The sequence below is a fragment of the Muntiacus reevesi genome, chromosome 15 (genome assembly GCF_963930625.1).
Source record: "Muntiacus reevesi chromosome 15, mMunRee1.1, whole genome shotgun sequence".
NCBI classification, from domain to species: domain Eukaryota; kingdom Metazoa; phylum Chordata; class Mammalia; order Artiodactyla; family Cervidae; genus Muntiacus; species Muntiacus reevesi.
This window is the reverse complement of record NC_089263.1, coordinates 63,785,990-63,794,037: the sequence shown is the minus strand read 5'-3', so window position 1 is coordinate 63,794,037 and position 8,048 is coordinate 63,785,990. Positions and strand designations below refer to the sequence as shown.

The 8,048-nt window shown below is 56.7% G+C and overlaps 1 protein-coding gene across 5 annotated transcripts in view; it reads right to left on the bottom strand.

Annotated features, from left to right (window-relative positions):
- Positions 1-3,067, bottom strand: part of EXOC3L4 (exocyst complex component 3 like 4) — a 39,828-nt gene extending 36,761 nt beyond the window's left edge. For 4 of the 5 annotated variants that reach the window (XM_065905868.1, XM_065905870.1, XM_065905872.1 and 1 more), the window contains exon 1: positions 2,953-3,067. The gene's annotated coding sequence lies outside the window, so the exon portion shown is untranslated. Of the gene's footprint in view, positions 1-2,317; positions 2,411-2,952 lie in introns of all 5 variants that reach the window. The other variant, XM_065905869.1, reaches the window with a different exon arrangement.
- Between the last annotated feature and the right edge of the window lie 4,981 nt (positions 3,068-8,048).

Below are 8,048 nucleotides of genomic sequence, written 5' to 3'. Positions count from 1 at the left end.
AAATTTCATTTACAAAATATTCATGATAATCCCTCTCTGAATGTACAATTATTGCAAAAAGAAATCTTTGAAACCTTCTCTAAAAGTCTGCCCTCATCCACCAATCTGGAAATTTTAGCTGAACAACTAGCTGATGAATTATCTGGGTTAGACCCACGAGGATGGTTTCAAAGCATCACCCACAGCACAGGGTCTGGAACTATAACTCTGGCGATTGTCTTGGCAATTATATTTGTTGTTTACTGTTGCCTTTCTGCAAAAATTTTTAAAACTAAACAAACTCAAATAGCCAGGACCTTTTTTACAAATATAATAAAATAGGGGAAATTGTCAGGGAATGTTTAGCAGTGTGATTCCTGGGTGCTGTGTCCTATCTCTCTTGAGCCCTCTGTTCCTTATCAGTCCCTATCAGGGGCCAGAGGAGCTGGCAAGCTGCTCCCAGGACTGAGATCATAGAGATGGGATGCTTGCATAGGATTTCCTTCATTAGCTTTTCCATTTGGTGAAAGGGATTACTTAGGAGTCCCTTTTGATATGGATCACCTTTTGCCCTTATGGCCTCTATTGCTCCTTGTTTCCTTGGTAACTTGTAAAGTCAGGTCTTTTGATCTTTATCTGAAGAAGCTACCTTGTAATACGGTATATATACTCTTACAGAATTCAATAAAGCACCCTTGCTCCACCAGAGACTTGGGTCCCTGTGTCCTCTCTCTCTCTCTCTCTCTTTCTGGCTAATTCCCTGGAGCATGAAGGCCGGCTGCGTAACCCATGGCATATTAGCCTCTTTCCTTCTTTCACTTTCTTATCGTCGACTCTGGACCACCAGATTCTGGTCCATTAAAGGATCTCAACAGTGGGGGAGTGAGTCTTCAGTGTGAGGGTCACCCCTGCCTGTGCTGGCCCTCTCAGGCATCATGCTGGTGTCTTCTGGACTGCAGACTTCCTGCTGACTCTGCCGTGGCCCCTGCCCCGGGCCTGTCTCCCCACCCATGGGGCCTCTTCCTGGCTATCTTTCTCTCTGTTCTGTTACCCTGAGTGTTCAGAGGCCCTGGCCCCTGCACCTTGGCCTCAGCTGAGCTTCAGGAGCTAGAAGACTCAGGTCTAGTCTCCGCCCCGAGACCCATGTTCTCCAGGTCAGGCCAATGCACGCACTGCAGGGCCAGTAGCAGAGATGGGAACACCACCCAGAAGTCAAGCTTATTGGAAGCTCCCATCTGAGGCCACCCTATCTGTGACCAAGTCTGGGCTCCCCTCACCACTGGGCATCTCCATCTTAACTTCTACCCGCTTTTCCTAGGCCTGCTCTCCTATAGCAGCCCCTCCCAGTATCCCATCACAGTCCCAGTCTGTGGATGTGAGAGTTGGACCACAAAAAAGGCTGAGTGCTGAAGAATCGATGGTTTTGAACTGTGGTATTGGAGAAGACTCTTGAGTCCCTTGGACTGTAAGGAGATCAAAACCAGTCAACCCTAAAGGAAATCAATCCTGAATAATTATTGGAAGGATTGATGCTGAAGTTGAAGCTCCAATACTTTGGCCATCTGATGCAAAGAGCCGACTCATTCGAAAAGACCCTGATGCTGGGAAAGATTGAGGGCAGGAGGAGAAGGGGATGACAGAAGATGAGATGGTTGGATGGCATCACCAACTCAATGGACATGAGTTTGAGCAAACTCTGGGAGATGGTGAAGGACAGGGAGGCCTGGCGTGCTGCCGTCCACGGGGTCGCAAAGAGTCGGACGCGACTGAGCAACGGAACAACAACAAAAAGGCACTTAAAAGGCTTCCCTTCTTGAGGCTTTCCTGGTAGCTCAGTGGGAAAGAATTCACTTGCCAATGCAAGAGATATAGGTTCAATCCCTGATCCGGCAAGATCCCACATGCGGTGGGGCAACTAAGCCCTGTACCCCAACTATTGAGCCTGTGTTCCAGAGTCCCGAACTGCAAGTACTGAAGCCCGCATGCCTAGAACCTGTGCTTCACAACAAAAGAAACCACTGAAATGAGAGAGGCCTGCCCTCCACAACTAGAGTGTGGCCCCCACTGGCCAGAACTAGAGAAAACCCTGTGCAACAATGACGACCCAGCATAGCCAAAAATAAATAAATACAAATTTTAAAAAGACTTCCCTTAACACAGCAACAAAATATAACCCTTGTCCCCGCCCCAGGCTGCCATCACCCTCAGAAGCACAGACTCCTCCTTAGCTCGGCATTCAAGGCCGTACCTGGCCCCTCCCGTTTCTTCTCCCACTCTCTCTCTCACTCACTCGCTCACCCACTCTGATCACTCGGATACACTCACATGTCCTCCATACCTTTGTACAGACTGTTCTCTCTGCCAACAGTGACCTCACCCTCACCTTCTCCAGCTGCCAACTCCTTCACGGCTCAGCACAAGATGGCTCCTCCTGCAAGAAGCCTTCCCTGACCACCTGAGCCCCAGACCACAGTCGAGACCTCCTGCTCCGCGCCTGGTTCCTGACCTGTGCATACCTTCTCCCATGACTGAGGGCCAGTTCCAGGGTCTGGGGCATCTTGCCCTTGACCAGGAGCCCCCCAGGGCAGGGAGTGGGTCAGACCCAGCGTCCAACCACCGCAGGTGCCCAAGGAAAACAGATAAGCAATTTCATGTAGGAGCATCAGCCCATGGGTGTGCAGCCACTTTTGTGACTGTGGTGTCCCCTGGGGTGTGTGTGCCGCAGAGGGTCTGTGAGTGGCTCTGTTCGTGAGTCTGCATCTGTCTACTTTCTACCTCTGTGTGTGTGTGTGTGTGTGTGTGTGTGTGTGTGTGTTCACTGTGACTTGAGCTGGCATTCTGGTCTGGGCTCTAAGCGGAAGCCGTTGGCCCAGAAAGCCACTGGCAGAACCGGAATTGTCCTCAAGCCTTCGAATCCCCGTCTACCGCCCACAACACCCCAGAGGCCTTCCTCCTCTACCTGCGTGGACATACCTGCTGGGTGAGTAGACGCTGGACCCCAGGCAGAGCAGGGCCACCAGGAGAAGCCGGCGGGGCCGGGTCCTCAGAGCGGGACCTGGGCAATGGGGCCTCTGGAGCAGCCAGAGGGATTGACCCACGGCTGGGGCTTTCCAGCTGCGGTCACGAAGGCCGGCCTCCGCCCCACCCCCAGCCCCACCCTCCACCATGAGCCCCACTTTCACTTTCAGCCATCCTCCCCCCGCCCCCCGCCCTGCTCAGAGGCAATCATGCCAACCTTTGATTCCTGCAGCCGTGCGGAGCCCAGCCCAGGCTCAGGTCAGAGTCAGGGGCCCTGGTGGCTGTCTGCTTAAAAAATATTCACAGCCTGAAAGTTGAGAGGTGCATTTCATTTGGTGGGAAGTTTTAGAACTTCAAGCCTGGGAGGCAGCACCTCAAGTACCCTGAGAGAACTGCTCCAAGGAGGGGAGCGGGGGACTGGTTATATTGAAGTTTTGCAACGAAAGGTAGTAGTCTGAACACCAAAAGGCTATTGTTAATTAAAGAAAACCAGATATCCCAAGTCACAGACGTCGGCACTTTTCTGTGTGTGGGAAGACGCAAGGTCTGTCACTGAAATCTTTCCTTTCGTCACACCTCAGCTGTCAGGTCCTCTGCACCTTCGCATCCCGAGCTTCCTTTCCTCGGGACCACCGTCGGGGGTGGCTGTCGTCTGATGGTTGCTAGGCAGCAGGTACTTTTCTCCTTCCTGTTTCCCCTTAGGGCTCACAGGTTCACACTGGAGGGCTGCAATTGCTGACGACTGTGACACCCTTGTTTACTGATACGGCAGGAAATATTCCATTTCTCCTTCCCAGGTGGCTCAGTGGTAAAGTCGCCAATGCAGGCAACACGGGTTCGATTCCTGGGTCAGAAAGATCCCCTGGAGAAGGAAATGGCAACTCGCTCCATTATTCTTGCCTGGGAAGTCCCATGGACAGAGGAGCCTGGCAGGCTGCAGTCCCTGGAGTTGCAAAAGCGTTGGACACAACTTAGCGACTAAACAACAACAATTTCTCAGAGTGAAGGAGAGGATGAGGCGGGAGCACTCTGGGGTCTGTAGGGAGCTAACCCTGCTGGGGACGCTGGGACAGCCTGGAGGAGTCTTTTGGGCCTAGAAAAGAAAACAGCAGTCTCAAAGGCCCTTATTGAATCATCTAACTTCGGAGAAAACAAAACAGAACTTTAGGTCCCACCCTGATGCTCCAGGCTGGTTGCATCTATTTGGGACTTATCATCCCCTGTCTGGAAACCTTCCACCCCCTACACCTGCCCAGAAGACTCCTCACCCCCTGCCCAACTACAAATGCCATCTCAACTAAAGAATACCCAAAACATCCTGCCTGATTAACGTTTCCCTTATCGTGTCCACAAACCTCCCTATAAATCTGGAGCCTCCCTGACCCCTCTCGGCACTCAGCCTGGTCGTTAGGCCAACTGTTGCCCCTCCTTGCCTGAATAAAGGTAATCTACTTCTGTTGAGGCCGTCTTTCCTTTTCTGCCTCGGCCCGAACTATACCTTACACAGCCTGTCCCTCCTGTGGTCAGATTGAGGCCCGAAGGAGCAGGCGCCAACCGGCTGGAAGTGGGCACCCAGCCCACGGCGCCCAAGCCCAGAAGGACCCTTCCCTCCAGGGCGGAATCGTCAGCACCAGTCCTGTGCCCTGCCAAGCTCATCTTGAGAGCCCCGATGCCCTGCCCATGCTAAGAGCCCCGAGGGCAGACGTGGGGGAGCGGAGAGTGGGGAGCGATGCAGCGACAGCACAAGGAACATTGTAAGCCGCTCATCAGGACCTGGGAGAAGGAGGGGACCCCAGAGGACACACAGGATCGCACTCAGGGGCGAGGAGGGATGGAGGGGTCAGCCCGCGAGGGAAGGCGCGGAGGTGGGCCTCAGCCTGATCGGCCACCAGCACACGGCCCACTTCCCCACGGTGGCTCCAGTTAAAGGCATTTAGTGGGAAGGGTCACTGAGACTTCCCAGAAGAGGCAGGCCCTACACCTTCCTGGGGGGATTCCGCTGCTGGCGTCCTAGGGAAAAAACTTAGGGAAAATCCAGGGAGGACAGATCCAGGCCTGTTCACTCTGGCTGGAGCCACAGGGCCGTGGGGCAGAGCAGCGGAGGTGCTCCAGACAGCATCCTGGAGAGAGCAGACACAAGCCTGTGGGCCATCCCAAGGCTGCCAATGCAGACATTCATTTTCTCGAAGTTCTGAGGGCTGCAAGGTCCCAGATCAAGGTGCTGGCAGGGCTGGTTCCTCCCAAGGCCTCTCTCCTGGGCTGTGGACAGCCGTCCTCTCCCTGTGTCTTCACACGGTCACCCCTCTGTGGGTCTGTGTCCTGACCACCCCTTCTCATAAGGCCATGTTGGACTAGGACCCCCTAAAATGGGCTTGTTTTAACTTGCTGTGGAGGTTCCGTCGCTAGGTCATGGCCAACTCTCTGACCCCAGGGCTCTTTAAAGACTTATCTACAAATACAACCACACTCTGAGGTCCTAGGAGTTAAGACTTCAACAGAAGGAAGTTTTGGGGACAAAATCCAGCCCACAGCAGACTGGAAGGCACCCGAGATGCTGCGGCACCTTGCTGTCATCTGCAGACAGACCACGCTGTACCTGGAGATATCAGCACCTCCTCCAGGAAGCCCTCTAGTGTCCTCTTGAGTCAGTAGATCCTAGAGCCCTGGGTTCCCCTCTGTGAGGTGAGGCCATCAGAGTTCCAGCTCAAGCCTGTGAGGCACCGGCTACTTGGGTGAGCCGTCCCCCAGCTCAGGCTGGCCTGCCTGCTGGCTTCCGGTCCCATGTGTCTCTCCAACGGTCAGAGGTGAACAGATCAGAGGGCCAAGCACAACCTTGACAGAAGGAGGGGTCCTCGAAGAGACCACCCAGGACTCTTTGGTGGGAGCCCTGGGACTTTGTGGGGTAGCCGGTCCCCACCCACGTTGCACAGGGTCACCAACTCAGAAAGGCAGAGGAACCCACTACACGGCAGGCGAGTCCAGGTCTCTGCCTCTGGGGACTGGGTCTCCCCTGGGGCCACGGGGGGCACTGCCAGGTCCTCAGTCTGCCCCTCCTGCCCCCCAGCTCAGCGAGGCTCATCTGGGTGCTGGGACCTCCCGCTGTGGGTCACCTCCACTTCAGGGCCCAGGATGGGGGGGAGGGGTTTCTCCCAGAGCTCTTTCCGGCTCCCAGCTGCACCCCACCCCTGCCCAAACCTGTGTCCACTTTTCAGCATGAGGCTGGGATGTTTCTTTTGTCCTATTTCTAGGTTGTTTTCCCCAACTTTCTCAGTAAAATCCCTTCAGAAAAGTCCCAGTCCTGTCTCAGGAGCCTTGGGCGCAGGGCTGGTCTGACCTGGATCAGGAGAAGGCTGGGCCGAGGGGGCAGCTGGAAAGGCGTGCACGGCTGGGGACCCAACGATGAGAACAAGTCCTGCTGCCTCATGCTGGACCACGCCGCCTTCGGAGAGGCAATCCTGAGTCAGCCTCAGGTTCTTGTTGTTGTTCTGTTGCTAAGTCCTGTCCGACTCTATTGCAACCGACCCCATGGACTGTAGCCCACCAGACTCCTCTGTCCAAGGGGATTCTCCAGGCAAGAATACTGGAGTCAGTTGCCATGCCTTATTCAGGGGATCTTCCCAACCCAGGGACGAACCCAGGTCTCCCGCATGGCAGGCAGATTCTTTACCAACTGGGCCACCAGGGAAGCCCAAGGATACTGGAGCAGCTAGCCTATCCCTTCTCCAGTGGATCTTCCCCGCCCAGGACTCGAACTGGGGTCTCCTGCTCTGCAGGTGGATTCCCCAGCTGAGCTACCAGGGAAGCACCCAGCCTCAGGTTACTTCTCCATAAAACGGGGTTGCTGTTGGGATTCAGTAGGCTCACCTCGGCAGAGTATCTGGGGCTCAGAGCAGGAAGGAGAGGGGCAAGGACCACACCACGAGGCCTGCCCGCGTCTTCGAGGCTCCTGGGGAGGAGCCAGGCTACCGCGCGCTGAATATAGGGGCCCAAAGTGCCCTAATTCCACCTTCACTGCTGTGGGGCCTAGGACAGAGCTCGGCCTGGGAACAGGACACCGAGGCTCTGGTCTCTACCCCTCACCGGCTGTGGGCCTGCGCGAGGGGCAGTGTCTGTCTCCGAGCCTGGATCTCTCGAGCCGGATGCTGCGATGCTTAGGTATCCCTGGCCCCGGTCTGCTGGTGGGCGGGGCCGTGGAGACGGGGGCGGGGCTGCCGGTGGGCGGGGCCGTGACGGCGGGGCGGGGCTGCCGGTGGGCGGGGCCGTGGCTGCGGGGCGGGGCTGCCGGTGGGCGGGGCCGTGGCTGCGGGGCGGGGCTGCCGGTGGGCGGTGCATATGCCTGGCACCGCCCCCTGCACCTACCACGCCGTCTCGCGGGTCAGTCGCTGTGGACTCAGCCCGTTCTACTCGTTACGGGGCAGGCCCAGAGGGTGAGGCTGCTCTGCCCGGTCCCCATCGGGCTTCCTCCCTGGGCCCAACTCCCCCGTTCCCCTGCTCCCGGGGCACGACAGGGTCCCGGGACCCCGCTAGTTGAGGCGGCGCCTCTTCCCCAGATCTGCCCTGGTCGATGGTGAGCTCGAGGGTGGCGTTGCGGGCACGCGGGCGCTTAGGTCCCAGGCGCACCGGGAATTCCGCCTCAGCCCGGCTCTTTGTCTTCGCCCGGGAGGGTCGAGGATGAAATCTCAGCACCATCCCCCGCCACACACACACATATTCCACACCCGGAACCCCCCCTCCCCTCGCCTGGGAATGGCTCCCGGCTTGCTCGAGCCCTGGACCCCAATCCCGCGTGTCCACAAGTCCTGGCAAGGCTTTCTGTGAAATGTCTGCCCCCTGCCCCCTTGTGGAGGCGACAGGGAGGGCCAGAGGAGGACGGGAGGGACCTCGAAGGACAGCCCAGTCCCCCCAACCCCCCACCCCAAGAGGAGCCAGCCTGGGCCTGTACACTGGCCACAGGTTTAAAATCACAGCGGGCTGCCTGGCAAACTTCTGCACCTCTGCCTCCCAGCTCTCCTGCGTTGGGGGGGTGGGCTATTTTTAGAAGGCAGGCGGGT